General features: G+C 42.9%; 1 protein-coding gene across 1 annotated transcript in view; it reads left to right on the top strand.

Moving 5' to 3' along the window:
- The first annotated feature begins 7,592 nt into the window (after positions 1 to 7,592).
- ZER1 (zyg-11 related cell cycle regulator) overlaps positions 7,593 to 15,102 on the top strand; it is a 47,640-nt gene continuing 40,130 nt past the window's right edge. Inside the window, exon 1 of the mRNA XM_054998278.1 lies at positions 7,593 to 7,701. The gene's annotated coding sequence lies outside the window, so the exon portion shown is untranslated. The remainder of the gene's footprint in view (positions 7,702 to 15,102) is intronic.

Here is a 15,102-nt window from a genome sequence, read left to right as displayed (position 1 = left end):
CGCTCCTGATCCTGGCCTGGGCTTCCCTCTGCAGCAGCGCCCTCTGGTGGCACACTAAGGTAGGAAGTGAGTCATCTAGAACACGCTTACTCTTTTATATAGTAAGATAAACCCCTCAATGCTGAAGTCATAGTTTTGTTATGGGTTCAAAATGATTCTGGGAAATAACACATTCAAGCTTAAAATCTTAGTTGTGAAGTGAAAACAATGAAAAATGTTTATAGTTGAAAGGAACTTGCCTCTTGTGTGGGTGGTCAGCTTTAATAATGCTCACATAGGATTTTAGGAGAGGGATCCTCAGAAAATCCCTTAACAAAGGCCTCTAATGTTTCTTTGCCATGACATGGCTTGAATATTCACTGGCAGTTTTCAGTGGTGGTTTCAGTATTTAAATCATTACAAATTGTTTTCTTACTGGCTTGGGGGTTTAATTAGGTTGCTTTTACTGCTCTTTAGTTGCTTTTGTGTTTTAGTTTTCTGCTGTCTGCTTTTTTGCATTTTAGATGTTTGTATTAGACTACTGCTTGTTAGTTTGATAACTTGTTTTGCATATGTTTTGGTTTGTGTGTGATGACATTGGCCTCTCTGAGAATCATTTAAAGCAGAGGTAGAATATAAATCTTCTAAATTAAGGAATCAGTCATGAAAGCACCTCACCTCTGTAGAAAAGAGATTGTGCTATGCAGGTTCATTAATTTCAGTGAGCTTAGGTGTATGTACACTTGCAAAAGCTCAGGTTCCAGCAAAAAGCATAAAGCTAACTCCATAGATGCAGTCCTTCAGACTGCCCTGAACAGGTTAATATAATTTCACAGGTTTAAAAAAAAACAAATCATACAAAGCAGACAATTCCAGTTGTATACAACCGCACAGAACAATTCCAAATATCACGTAAATACCCCTTTATTAAGCGTAACCAAAATATCACCAAACAGTGAACGAGCTTTCTGTTCTCTAGAACTCTTCATCAGGCTAGAAGGTCAGTACAAACAGTAAAATAAAAGGAGAGGGGGGTGGAAAATGTTTTTGCAAGTTTTCTGTAGACCAGTACAGGTGCAAAACAAATTTTCATATCTACCAACTGTAGGCATTACTTATCCTGTTTAATACTGTTCGAAGACAAAGTGTGGCAATCATGCCCTGCGGTGGGTTCTTTATATAGGAGTAACCCAATGTGTCCAGTGGGGTTTCTCTCAAGTAAGTTGGGAGGCTGTTCACTGTGTTTTCACTCCACTTTTCAGACAAAACATTGGCCCCCCAAAGCAATAGACAGAAAGTCAGTACAAATATCTAAGGGGTTTTTTTTTAGATGATACACACCGGTATTACCGGCATCTCTTTCTGTAGTACCAGTATCTCTTTCAGCTAGTGGGCTTGGGCCCAATTGGAAAACATGAGTATTGGGCACCACTTTTTTTAAGGAAAAAAAGCACTGCAAATACCCATTACAATATAATTTAAAAGCTGCTCAGGGATGGAGTGCCTAGTGAGTATTCAATCGAAGTGTGTTTGCTGTTCTCTGACAGATGGTAACTGAGAGGAGGAGGCCCTGTACCAGACATGATGGAGAAAAAACCTAGCTATTACTAGCAGCGCTCTCTCTGATCTCAATGATGGCTGGTATAGGGTTGCCAGCCTCCAGATGGGGGGCCTGGAGATTTCTCGGAATTACAACTGATCTCCTGATGATGGAGGTCAGTTCCCCAGGAGAAAACAGCTGCTTTGGAGGGTGGATTCTATGGCAACCCATTGAGCTCCCTCCCCAAACTCCACCATCTAGATCCAGAGCCTCTGATAAAAGAATGGTAATCTTTCTTAACGATTACAGATATATAGATAAATAAATTAGTTAATTGCATATGGGCCCTCTGTTCTGAACCAGGGCCTTTACTACTCAAACTCTGTGGCACTGTATGAGCACCACATATATCTCCTCTAGTTCCAGAGTAGAGTGCCAGATTTTGGTGAAATTAATCTAACCCAACATATAGAAAAACTTAACTTGCTGAATTTCTCTTTGCTAGTAAGTATAGGAGCCCCACCGGAAAAAAATACTTAGGAGCTGTGCTCTAGAAATCTCCAAAGAATAAGTAGTGTGTATATAAAGTGCATCAAGTTGCAGCCAACTTATGTCAACTCCATAAGATTTTCAAGGCATGAGACGATGGTTTGCCACTTTTGCTAACACATAGTGACTAGGGTTGCCAAGTCCAGGTTGGGAAATTCCTGGAGATTTTGGGGGTGGAGCCTGGAGAGGGTGGGGTTTGGGGAGGGGAGGGGTCTCAGAATGGTATAATGCCATAGAGTCCACCCTCCAAAGCAGCCATTTTCTCCAGGGGAACTGAGCTCTCTCACCTGGAGATCAGTTGTAATTCCAGGAGATCTCCAGCCACCACCTGGAGCCTGGCGACCCTAATAGTGACCCTGGACATTCTTGGTGGTCTCCCTTCCAAGTACTAACCAGGGCTGATCCTGCTTACCCTCCAAGCTAGCTTGCACCACCCAAGTCAGGGCACAGGCACCCTAACTCTAGAAATAGAATAGAAAATTTTGTACTGGAAAACTTAATAGGACTAACCCCTCTTTTTCTCTAGCATTGACAGGTCAAAGAACTAAACAGATAAACGGCCCCTTAAAGTCATTTGGATGAATATTCTCTTAAGCTGTTGAGTTTTCAGACTGTGGGTCAGGACAAAAAAGTAGGTTGTGCCTCTCTTGCAGATATATTGCAAAGCCAGGAGGGAGGGGGAGGGGAAGGAGGCTCTGGGAGGCTTGCTGGCAAATTTGGGTTTGCCTAGGCACAATGTGGGAGATGGCCATGAAATACAGTCTGTTTTTCAGCACTGCAGATTAAAAATATTGAACGTGGAAAAATAAAATATAAAGTTGTTCGATGTAAACTGATGTGGCAGTTTTGCATTTTATTTTGCAGGGACAGCAAAATAAAATGGGTCCTGAAAAGAAGGGTAAGTTTAGAAGCGAGGCACACTTTAAAACGTTTGAGAACCAACCACCAGCTCCCCGGGCAATCTTAAGCAACATTATACCCTTCTAAGTTCACTGAAGTAAATGAGCTTAGAAGGCTATAACTTTTGGGGGGATGGCATTGCTAAGCACTTTGTTTGAGACCAATAGAACATGGAGTTCCTTTACACTTCTGATAACACATTGTTTTTGCAATGTTCTTATTTTGCAGTGATATCATTGCTCCTTCACCTCCACCACCTCAGCCATCAAAGAGCCTCCTTTTCCCATTGATTATTCTACCCATTTCCCCTTTCAACTCCTTTTACCTGTTTCCTCATGATAACATTTCTCTCACTTCCTTTTGGTCCCCTTTACAAACCCACCTTTAATGTAGTGGGGAAGAGTGCTGTAAAGTCAAGCCTGACTTATGGCGGCCCCTAGTGGGGTTTTCATGGCAAGAGACTAACAGAGGTGGTTTTACATTGCCTGCCTCTGCAGCCCTGGTCTTTGTTGGAGGTCTCCCCTCCAATTACTAACCAAGGCCAACCCTGCTTAGTTTCTGAGTTCGGGCTTGCCTGGGATATCCAGGTCAGGGGACTTTTCCTTATATCCCCAGCCCCTACAGAAACTAAGCCTCAGTACATACAAGAGAAATACAACAGATTCTTCCCTTCCTTATTCCATCCATATGTCACAAATAAAAGACATTGTAGAGTTTCATATCTTTGCAAGCAACATAAGAAAATGTATTTGAAATACTGATATCCCATATATTGATATGATACATAAATATCTGCAAGCCAGCTTACAACATAAAATAGACAGTAAAACATTGCAATAAAGAAATAAACCTGCAGCAAAAGACTAAAATAAAAATTGGCAGATTTAAAAAGCAAGAGATTAAATCTAAAATAGACAGATATGTAGCAAGTAATGTAACATCAGTAAAACCACATTTTAATAAGTATTTGTAATATATATTTTTTTATAATCTTCTGCTTGAATAATTGGGCACAGCTTGTAATCAAGTGTTAGTTACTATTTTACTATCAATAGCAAAATCTATCCTTGCGCTTCGTTGGAAAAGTAAACTGCCTGCCTTAGTCAAAATTTATTGTATTCATTGCATGTTATTTATTTGCACTTTGCACTTTGCACGTTTGCACTATTGCAACATTTATATAAAAGTCAGCATTAATTGCATATTTCTGGACTTGTTGCTTGTACTCCTCACTATCCGGTTTTCTCCCCTTGTTTGGCTTAGTCAAACTTTGGCAAACTAGATTATGGGATTATTTCATTTTAGGGAAATTGTCAGACAAAATGTGGTGTACGATGTGTAGCAACTATAAATCTACTTTTGTAGAAACATGGCACCCTTTAATAAACTATATGATAGAAGCTAACCTTCTCTCGAAAGATCCAATTTATCGAGATATATTTTAAGAATTATTGCTTCCTGGTATTGATGTGGTTATGTTGTGTGGTGTCATTGGTTGTATTTTGGAGGTTCCTTTTTGTCAATTTCGGGTTGTGGACTTGCTTGTTTTAGTGTGTTGTATTTTTTTTACTACGACAAATACATTTTAATTACATTTTTTAAAAAGTTAAGTGTTTTAACTCTTTTAACAAACTTTAACATTGATGGGCTTAGACGAGTAACTCTGCTTCGGATTTCACTGTCAATTTTGCGGGATTCTGAATGTAAGCATCTAAATAGTGAACTAAAAGAGGTATCACTATTATTGATTTTCAAGATTTGCTTTACAGTGAACCCTTCTGTTCTAATTAGCACCAGAGACTGAACCATGTAACAGCCAGTGTTTGTTTATTTTACTTCATTTGTATTCTGCCTTACTCCCCGGTTGGGGCCCAAAACAACTTATATTGTTTCCTCTTCTCTGCTTTATCCTCATAACAATTTAGGCTGAAAGTGCGTGTTTGGTCCAAAGCCACCCGTCAAGCTTTTGTGGCAGAGGGGATTTGAACATAGGTGTAGTCCAACAGTCTAACCACTATGAACTCAGCGCAATCCTAAGCAGAGTTACTCCTGTCTAAACCCATAGATTTTAATGGATTTAGACTGGACTGTTTAGGATTATGCTGACTGGTTCTCTGGCACACTGTTTATACACGCTTGAGGGAGAGTGGCCATTGTGTTTTGTCCCAGCCTTGATGTGACATTTGGGGGGCGGGGGGAAGCTCCCACTATGCTCAGTACTCCCTCTTAAGTATGTCAGGGTCTGACTGTGTTTTCAGTGTGTCCAAACCAAAGAGACTCCATTTTAATCCTGTCAGTATCTTAAGTGCTTCTTTTGCAGGTGGCAAGCAGTTCGCTGGAAGATCACAGGGAGAAGAGGAATGTTATGTCTACATATGTCTGCCTTTCAGGCATCCTTGAGAAACTTTCACTTTCTCACCCTCGGGCCGATTGTTTTGAGAACTGTGGGGGAGGATGGGGCCTGCAGGGAATTGCTATTCTGTACCTCAGCTTTGCCTGTCATTTGTAACAATACTTCTATTGCAGCCAAGATCCTTGTATCTCCGATTGTGGACTATAATGGTTGTTTATATTCAGTAAACCTTTTGAAACCGATGGACTCATGTCTCATTGCAAGGGGTAGTCTGGATTGCAACTTTTAGCAAGCCACACTCTGACAAAGTATACATAGAATTATATAGTCTTAATCTGCAAAATGCTTCTTGACTCACCATCTCATTACATAGTTTCTAACATAGTTTCCACCATGGTTTTTTACTATTACTGTCAACCCTGCCTACTTCAGAAACCATCTTATGTCAATGTAAGCCTAACCTGACCTCTGCTAGAAGAAACAAGTCCTTCAGGAGGCATTGTGGAGTTTTGGACTTCCTTTCCTCAGATTTATTTTGCACCATCAGTGCTGAACTCATTTATTACAGGCGGCCTGTTTTTTAAATATAATTTGTTTTACCACTCAGTATCTCCAAAATATGTTCAAGGAAATATCCAAATACAATCACCTAACACAATAAAAACAGTACAACACTATAAAACACTAAAATCCATGTAAACATAGAACAGCAAATCAGCAGTGTTACAAACTAAGCTAAATTAAAACCTGCTCCAGAAATTCAATTACAATAGGTCTAAAAAGCCTTAAAAACCTATACACGATAGACTCTCCTTATTTTCCACACCCTGTTTCATGGGCCCAGTCCTGGTCAATCCTAGGTTGCCAACTCTGGGTTGAGAAATTTCTAGAGATTTGGGGGTGGGGCCTAGAGAGGTCAGGGTTTGGGGAGGGACTTTAATGGGGTATAACACCATAGATTCTACCCTCCAAAATAGGCATTTTCTCCAAGGAACTGATCATTGTTGTCTGGATAGTAGTTAAGTACTCTGCTGGTTCGAATCCCGCTCCTGCCATGAGCTCAGCAGGTGGCTTTGGGTAAGCCACTCCTCTCAGCCCAGCTCCCCTCCTCTATGGAGATAATAATATTATTATCTCTATGGAGATAATAATAATGACTTTGTTCACTGGGGCACTAACCTATCTAGAAGAGTGGTATGTAAGTGAAGTTATTAACAGTAATTCCAGGAGATCCCCAGCCTCACCCAGAGATCAGCAACTCTGTCTCTGTTTTTTGCGTTTTGAGGCAGGCCTTGTTAAAACTTAGCTATTTCACATGCTGTGGCTGCTTAGAGCCAAGCTGCAAGTGACGCCTGACACATGTTGGACACTTGTCAGCTTCCCTCATGTTTTGATGGGAAATGTAGGCATCCTGGTCTTGCAGCTGTAATGGAGAGCCAAGCTGTAAAATCAGGATGCCTACATTTCCCATCAAAACTTGAGGGAAGCTGACAAGTGTCCAACCTGTATCAGGTGTCACTTGTAGCTTGGCTCTGAGATATCTTTTTCAACTGTAGTGTGCTGCTAGTAGAGACAACACGCATCTTTCCCCCAGCTCTCAGATTGAACTCTGCTTTAGGAGACCCTGGTAAAAGCTGAACCCTGAACAATCAGAAGCGCAGCAATTAACACTAGCAATTAAGGCATTCCCCCGTCAAAAGTGGATATAGGCAAAGACTTCCTGAAAACGTAAAACTGCCAGAAAATAGGGGTTGTCCTAAAATATAGGGAAAGTGGTGCACATGACACTCACGGCTGCTTTGGTGATACTACTTTTCAAAGACAGTGTATATATATTCAGTCTAAACAGGATTAGCCCTTTACCTGCATTATCGCTTACTTTTAAGAATTTTTATGAACGGCTTTGCAACCATGGCCTAAAGCATCGATGTCTTTATTTGTAAAACAAAATGGTGCGCCTGTCGTCCTGGCGTTTGCATTTATTTGCTTTTCTCCTTTCCTGCGTCCAGGGTCCAGCAGCTTCGTCGCCCCTAGCGCCTGGCAGCAGCTCTTGAGACTCGGGGCTGGACGAGGAGCGAGACGAGGAGTCTCGCCCAGACCCCGGAACTCTTGTGTCGCAGCCCTCGTTTCCGGGGGGGAAAAGCGAACTCATTACCTGGATTGTGATTCCCTGAGTTTGGAAGGGAGGCCGGCTGCCGGAAGTGACGCGTTGATTTGTTGACAGCTGGTGGTGCCGCTGCTGGGGGTGTGTGTGTGTGAGAAAGAGAGAGGAGGGGGAGCGGACCCCGGTGTAAACTAGGGACTCCCCCTCTCCTCCCGGAACCGGAACCAATTCCAACCCTGACAACTTTCCTTCTCAGCCAGGGAGCAGGCTAGCCAGGTGAGTGATTGATGCGGAGGGGGAAGGAGAATGTACATGGCATCTTGGGGATACGGGAAGGCAAGAGATCGTTGCTGCAAGCTGAGATCCAGCGAGATTCACCCTGCTGCGCTCTTGGGGGAAGGGGGAGCGGATTGATACCTCCGTCCTGGGATCTGTCCGTTGCAGAGGTGCATGGATCATCCCCAATACGAGCCCCTGATGAATGTGCTCTGGCACCTCAACCTTGGGATCCACCTGTTGAAACAGAGAGCACTGAAATCCTCCGGGCATTCTGGGATCCATTTGTTGCAAGGTGCTCAGGCTGATTCAAGTAGGTTGAGTGTCTATCTTGCTTTGGGGTGAGGGCTTTTTGCCACACACTGGAATCTACGCATTAGAAAGGAGGCATCCCGGTCCTGGAATCTCTTGCAAGAGTGTTGGTAGCCTGATCTTTGGGATTCCACCCGATGCAAGTGAGGATGTGAGATCTACTAATGGCAGTTGAGTGTGTGTGTGTGAGAGAGAAACAAGAGAGTGAAAGTGAGCTGTGGCAGCTCTAAATCAAACTCTCTGGAAAGGACAGTCTTGACAAATTCTCTTCCCCATATCTGTTCTCTTGATTTATTTAAAATATGTATGTTTCATGTTTCCAGTTGTTACACCCATGAGGGAATTTGAGCCACTGCTAAAAATTCTGCAAATCATTTTCAGAAGCTGCAGAATGCAATTAATTTTTGAAAATTGCAATGTGTGCGTAGACAGACGAGTTTTGTACAATACTCCTTTCACAAGAGTGATTCTTAGGTTGGATCTGAAACAGGAAACACAAAAGGAGGTGCTCATCGGCCACCTGTGTGGTGTGAATTGACAGGTTGAGTTGTAATCTCCAGGACAAGAGCTTTTCAGGGATTAAACAAAGCAGAAGATTCCAGTGAGGCATTAGCAGGACTGTGGTTGTCTTTACCAAAGTAAAAGTTGGTTCAGGAATGGGCATAGTGACTGGATGGAGGGGCAGATAATTTTGCATGTAATGAATATAATTTAGTGAGGTATACTGTCAGACTAGGATTGGTGAAATCTAGATTGAAATCCCCTCTTCACTATGAAGCTTGCTGGTAAGATTGGGCCACTTACCTTCTCTTTATATGACTTATGTCAAAGAGTTGTCAGGCGGTAAAATGGGAGCAAGGAGAACCACATACACTGACCTGAGCACCTTAGAAGAAGGAGGGGATAAAACTCTAATAAATGTTGACGTCACAAGAGGTAATGGGACTTCTATAAAAGACCTGCCTTTTTATTGAACTAGGACATATGTAAACCAAATAGATATACATAGGATTGCAGAAGTTATATGGAATAGTTCTTGTTAAATTCAGTTGCCCTTCCTTCTGAGTTGATTTGTCTAGGTTTGTGCTTTCATCATGACTGCTGTTGTGCCTGGCAGGAACTCTCCAAGATCTTAGAGGTCTTCTCCAGGCCTACAACTTGAGAGCAGTTAAATGGAAATGTCAGCAAAACGGCCTTGGACCATCTAAGTGCCAAGCAGGGCTTTTTTTCTGGGAAAAGAAGTGGTGGAACTCAGTGGGTTGCCCTTGGAGAAAATGGTCACATGGCTGGTGGCCCCAGCGGCGCGGAGGGCAATCTAAACTCCCCTCTGTCTGGAAATCAGGGGGCGGGGCCACCAGCCATGTGACCATTTTCAAGAGGTTCCCGAACTCCGTTCCACCACGTTCCAGCTGAAAAAAAGCCCTGGTGCCAAGAATGTATTTTGCCAGTCAAATATGGCTTTATAGTAATTTTATATAGTGCTTTCATATGTTCAAAGTACTTCATATACATTATCTTAGTAATAGTGTGATGGCCAGAGTGTTTTAGGGTTGGAGTGTTAGAGTTAGGGAACTCCTGAGCTCAAATCCCTAACAACAATAACAACAACAAGATTCAATTTATAAACCGTCCTTCAGGATAACTTAATGTCCACTCAGAGCAACATCTACTCAGAGCAGTTTTCAAAGTATCTTATTATTATTTCCACAACAAGCACCCTGTGAGGTAGGTGAGGCTGAGAGAGCTCTGAGAGAGCTGTGACTGACCCAAGGTCACCCAGCTGGCTTCAAGTGGAGGAGTGGGGAATCAAACCCGGCTCTCCCGATTAAAGTCCCATGTTCTTAATCACTACACCAAACTGGCTCTCTGTTTGGTGTACTCTGCCTCGAAGCTCACCATGTGACCAATGGGCTACCTGAACCTTCTCTCTCTGTGCCTAACCCAACTCACAGGGTTGTTGTAAGCATCAAATGGGAACAATGATCATGAATGTTGGTAGTTCCTTAGAGAAAACGTGGGCAGGAATTGCATAAATAATCTTTACAAAACCCTCTTAAGGTGGATCGGTATTATTAACCCATATTGTAGAGGTGTAGGTGAAAGACAGCAGTTTATTTAAGCTCAGCTAGTGAGTTCTTATGAGAGCTGAGATTTACAGTGCAATCCTAAAAAGAGTTACTCCAGTCTAAGCCCATTGATTTCAATAGGTTTAGACTGGAGTAACTTTTCTTAGAATTTCACAGTTAGACTAAGACTGGGGAGACACAGAGCTAAATCCTTGTTTGCCATGAAATTCACCAGCCTTAAGCCAGTCATTCTCGTTTGACCTACCCTACCTCACAGGGTTGTGGTAAAAATAAAATGGAGGAAGAAAGAAGCTCCTTGGAGAAAGGGCAAATTATCAATGTACCTAATAAATAAATACAGGAAAGTTTGGGTTCAGATTACACAAAGTTCACTCATTCCTCAATTTTTTTAACCCGTTATTTTTCAGGGTGGCATACATGGATCCTTTTCCCCACATTACAACCACTCTGTGAGGGAGGTTAGGCTGAGAGAGGAGGATAGGCCCTAGGTAATCCAGTGATAGGGCGGCAAGGTCCTCAGCACCTCAGACCTGAGGCACATGGGATGTCCCATTGAAGAGCAGAATGAGCGGCAGCCCTTCCACGCACCGTTCAGAATTGTTCCACTTAATATCTGTGCAAGTGTGCAATTGCACTCATGAGGCCTTGAAGAAATGGACTGTACACACTAACACGGGAAATAACTGTGTGCTAACCAGAAGGTGCACTGGAGCTGTCTCATGCTAAATAATTGCTTCCCATTTCCAATGGACGTGTGCAGTTGTGGTCACAAGCAGGTAGGCATAGAAGTCTTGTAAGAAGCCGTCCGGTGGGGGAGTGAGCAGGCAGCCCTGAGATTTCAGCCTGCTACTATGAGAATGATCCCCAAAACCCAAGACAGAGATCTAGCAACCCTACCCAGTGAGCTTCCTGGTGTGAATGGAGATTTGAATCCAGGTCTCCGTTCTGACTGCTGTGGTGTGTTGCTTCTTTCAAGTCATTGGCCTTAAAGCACCATTTTATTTTAAAAGAATCTAAACTATAATGCCCTATCTTACAGAATTGTTTTTTGAAAACCATGTTATATTTTGTATAATTGAATAATAATGATTAATATATATACATAAATGCCGGAGAATAACTAACATTGGCATGGAAAGGGTACTTGGCTAAGACCCTGTTCCTGCACTGCCAACTCTTGATTTTTGCAGTCACCTGTCTGCCACTCAATGATGCGTAGCAGAATGGGTCAACTTCCTGTTCGGAAAAATTAATTGAAAGCTCACGTTACTGGATCTTGATTGTTGACAGCTCAGTCACACCTGCCAGCCTTCACTGGGTATTAAGGATGCCAACTTTTCAGCCAGCCCCTATATCTGAGCTTTTATCAGTGATTTGCCCTGCAGGTGACTGCGCATTGCATGGAGATAATAATTGTGTCAACTGGTGGTTGCTCTGAATGATACTGCTGTTATAAAGGCACAGTTGTAGAGTTTGGTTGTAAAGTGGGCAATGAACAGGCATGTAGGAACGTGTTGCTTTTTGAGAACAGCACAAGCGTAGAATCCCCCATGAGCTTAACTATAAAATACTTACCAAAGAATTATCTGTCAGATTCAGGCAAAAGAAGAAAAAGAAGCACTTATTGACATCCAGATACACGTCGTCCCTAGCATGCTCTTTAGCAGGGCTTTTTTTCAGCAGGAACACGGGGGAAGGGAGTTCCGGAACCTCTTGAGAATGGTCACATGGCTGGTGGCCCTGCCCCCTGATCTCCAGACAGAGGGGGGTTTAGATTGCCCTCTGCGCCGCGGAGTGGCGCAGAGGGCAATTTAAACCCCCCTCTGTCTGGAGATCAGGAGGCGGGGCCACCAGCCATGTGACCATTTTCCCCAAGGGCAACCCACTGAGTTCCACCACCTCTTTTCCCAGAAAAAAAGCCCTGCTCCTTAGTATTGCAGGAGACTGTAGGAAAACTGGCTGAAACTGAAGGCACTGTGCCACTATTGATTCAGTGTTGCGAAGCTGCCATAAACCAACTGCTGAACATGCAGTAATGTGCAGCTGAAATCTTCTGACTGTGTGTGTCAGGTTGCTTTCGACTGTATGAATTAACAACTTCCAGAATGTCCTATCATTATCACCCTTGCTCAGATCTTGCAAATTGGATTCTGTGGCTTCCTTTATTGAGTAAAGCCTCCCATTTAACTCAGTTGCAAGAAGGCCTGCATGCCAGGACTGAAGGAATCCTAAATCCTATCCGCCCTGAGCCTGCTTGCGGGGAGGGCAGAATATAAATATGATTAAATAAATAAATAAATTGTGGGCTTAACTTTGTCGTAGAATAGATTTCGTCCTTTCCCTCTTAATAGCTCGATCGTTTATTTGGAGGTCACACACACAAATTTCAATTACTTCTACATAAACACATGAAAGATGGTGTCTTAAAATAGCTCTGGCGGCCTCTCTCCTATGAAAGGAAGGCACATTAGTGTATTGCCAGCTGTTTCTTCTAAAGGTCCACATTTGTGGCAATTTGTGGAGGCGCAAGCAAGAATGACAAAGCATTTTCTCTTTGAAACCAAGCCGATGCTACAATTGAAATTTTTTATTCATCCTTCCTTCTCTTCACCCTGCCTCTCCAACACTCTCTTCTTGATCTGTGTGAATGACATTCAATATCCAAGGCTAGGAAGATTGTGCCACTTGTACTGGAGTCACCGTAAATTTGGTCCAGCCTTGCGCACTGGGATATCAGAAGAAAACACAAGGGACTTGTCAAATATACACTTTGCTCAGGCTTGGCACGGTCCTCTTTGAAAACTTGCAGCCGCAACAGAGCCAAGCCTTTAGGGAAACAGAAAGTGAAAGTGTCTTTGCCTGAGTCAGCCGTCGGTCTGTGTTATCCATGCTTGCCTAGCCGGGAGGTTTGCCAGTTCTGAGTTAGGAAATTCTTAGAAGTTTGGGGGTAGAGTCTGGGGAAAGAGGGTGGGGTTTGGGAAGGGGAGGGAGCTCAGCAGGGTATAATGCCATAGAGTATACCCTCCAAAGCAGCCATTTCCCTCAGGGAACTGATCTCTATAGTCTGTTCACTTGTAATTCTTGGAGATCATCAGGGCTTTTTTTCTGGGAAAAGAGGTGGTGGAACTCAGGACCACACAATGACATTACTTTGGGTCAGCTGGAAAAAGGGGGGAGTTTTTAAAAGTTTAAATCGACCTCGGCGAAAATGGTCACATGGCCGGTGGCCTCGCCCCCTGATCTCCAGACAGGGGAGTTTAGATTGCCCTCCATGCCATGCTGGAGATCAGGGGGCGGGGCCACCGGCCATGTGACCATTTTCAAGAGGTGCCGGAACTCTGTTCCACCACGTTCCATCTGAAAAAAAGCCCTGGAGACCACCATGTCTCACTTGGAGGTTGGCAGCCCGACTAGCAGGACTTTTCTAGGCTCGATCTGTCTACTTTTTATCTTGCGCTTCCTCCACAGGTCTCAGGGTACGCATCTCTTCCTGCTTCCATTGTATCCTCGCAACAACACCATGAGGGAGATTAGCCTAAAAGAGAATGATTGACTTAAGGTCACCCAGTGAGCTTTATGATTGAATGGCAATCTGAGTTCAGGAGCCCTGGTCTGATACTGGAACCATAACAGCACACTAGATCTCAGTCAAAGGTGCCCGACATCTGCTATCTGTGGTTCTTTGTTTAGAGATGCCAGGGAATTAACCGGAAATGGTCCATGTGCAAAGTGTGTAATGTCTCACTGAAGTATGACTAGATTGGTCTTAGAAATCAGAAGGGAATTGAGTGAAGGAGACCGATTGGGATGTCCATGCTCTGGGCAAAAACAAATTTATGAGTTAAAATTCAAATCCTGTACTCTGAAGAAGCTCTGCACGTGGATACAGCATATCCAAATGTGTTTTGACTTGAATGATTTATTCTCTTGCGCATGTGACCAAAGAACTGCATGCAAGTAGTTCAACATACTCAAGGGAGGCTTTGAGTTCGTGTTTCTCAGATTAAAGACTGACCTGACCTCCCCTTTCTGCCCAGAGAAATGTTTTTCAAAAGGAAGCTTTCCAAAGCAGATTTTGCTATGGCATTGAGGGTGGAGGAAAACAACGGGCGACCCCGGTGTCTATTGGGAGAAGACAACAAGACCAGGGAACCACAATAATATACAAAGTTGTTATTAATCGTTCAAAGTGCAAACGTGCAAAAATTGTCAGTGTGAATAAATACAATACAAAATTACAGAGTCCATCAATGTATATCACATACAATTCAAGGTCAATATTCAAAGTCCGTAGAGTTCATTCAACAACTTTAAAGTGCAACATGCTAACAGTAAAAAGCCGCCAGTAGGTGGGAATCGGTGCAAGATGTTGTTCCTTTAACAGTCCATTAAATTAATATAATGCATTAAAAATCGCCGACGGGAATATGCAGGCAATTTTTCATTAACCCGTTTCGTGAGTAAAAACTCACTTCATCCTGGGCATGTAGCAATTTGGACTGGACACAAAGTGCAACGCTTGTTCAAAAGCACCCTCTCCTACGGCTCATGAAATGGTGGTATGGACGGACCAATGGTGGTTTGGTCCGTCCATACCACCATTTCATGAGCCGTAGGAGAGGGTGCTTTTGAACAAGCGTTGCACTTTGTGTCCAGTCCAAATTGCTACATGCCCAGGATGAAGTGAGTTTTTACTCACGAAACGGGTTAATGAAAAATTGCCTGCATATTCCCGTCGGCGATTTTTAATGCATTATATTAATTTAATGGACTGTTAAAGGAACAACATCTTGCACCGATTCCCACCTACTGGCGGCTTTTTACTGTTAGCATGTTGCACTTTAAAGTTGTTGAATGAACTCTACGGACTTTGAATATTGACCTTGAATTGTATGTGATATACATTGATGGACTCTGTAATTTTGTATTGTATTTATTCACACTGACAATTTTTGCACGTTTGCACTTTGAACGATTAATAACAACTTTGTATATTATTGTG

The sequence above is a fragment of the Eublepharis macularius genome, chromosome 14 (assembly GCF_028583425.1).
Source record: "Eublepharis macularius isolate TG4126 chromosome 14, MPM_Emac_v1.0, whole genome shotgun sequence".
NCBI classification, from domain to species: Eukaryota; Metazoa; Chordata; class Lepidosauria; order Squamata; family Eublepharidae; genus Eublepharis; species Eublepharis macularius.
Note: the sequence above shows the minus strand (reverse complement) of the source record. Positions and strands in the feature narration are given on the sequence as shown.